Source organism: Orycteropus afer, unplaced genomic scaffold (assembly GCF_000298275.1).
Source record: "Orycteropus afer afer isolate SDZICR_OR568_19922 unplaced genomic scaffold, OryAfe1.0 scaffold00411, whole genome shotgun sequence".
In the NCBI taxonomy this organism is placed as follows: Eukaryota; Metazoa; Chordata; class Mammalia; order Tubulidentata; family Orycteropodidae; genus Orycteropus; species Orycteropus afer.
Window position 1 is genome coordinate 65169 of NW_006921998.1, and position 1053 is coordinate 66221.

A 1053-nucleotide genomic window follows, 5' to 3' on the forward strand; every position below is an offset into this window, starting at 1 on the left:
GGATCTCTTCTAGTCAGTTGGCTAGGTAGGTGTCTTACAAATTACTTACAAATTACTCATAGATTGGTAAGTGCTCCCAGTGCAGCCTCTGTTTGTTGAAACATCTCACTGGGTATTCTGTCAATTCCTGGAACTTTATTTTTTGCCAGTTACTTCCAAGCAACTTCAGCTTCTTCCATGAATACCATTGGTTTTTGGTCATGTGCTACCTTCTGAAATAGATGAACACCAACCAATTCTTTTTGCTATAGTGATTCTGTGTACTCCTTCATTTTCTTTTGATGTTTTCTGCATCTTTCAATATTTTCCCCATAGAATCTTTCAATATTGCAACTTGAGGCTTAAAGTTTTTCTTCAGTTCTTTCGGTTTGAAAATATTGAGTGTGTTCTTCCCTTTTAGTTTTCTAACTCTAGGTCTTTTCACATTTAATTATAATACTTTGTCTTCTCAAGCTGCTCTTTTAAATCTGTTCAGCTCTTTTATCTTGTCATTTCTTCCATCTGCTATAGCTATGCTCCATTATAGAGCAAGTTTCAGAGACTCTTCTGTCATTCATTTTGGTCTTTTCTTCTTTCACTGTCATTTTAATGACCTTCTTCATGTATGAGGCCCTTGACGCCATCTCACAATTTGTCTGGGTTTTTGTCATTAGTGTTCAATGATTCACATCTATTTCTCAGATGGTCTCTAAATTCAAGTGGGATAGAAGCAAGGACATATTTTGGCTCTTGTGGACTTGTTTTAATTGTCTTCAGCTTCAACTTGAACTTGCATATGACCAATTGCTGGTCTGTTGCACAGTTAGTTCCTGGCCTTATTTTGGCTGAAGATATTGAGCTTCTTCATTGCCTCTTTCCACAGATGTAGTCAATCTGATTCCTGTGTATTCTGTCTGGTGAGGTGAATGTGTATGGCCACCACTTATGCTGTTGAAAAAAGTCATTTACAATGAATAAGACTTTGGTCTTGCAGAATTCTATCACACAATCTCCAAAATCATTTCTATCACCACGGCCATCTTTTCCAACTACTAGTGATTCTTCTTCGTTTCC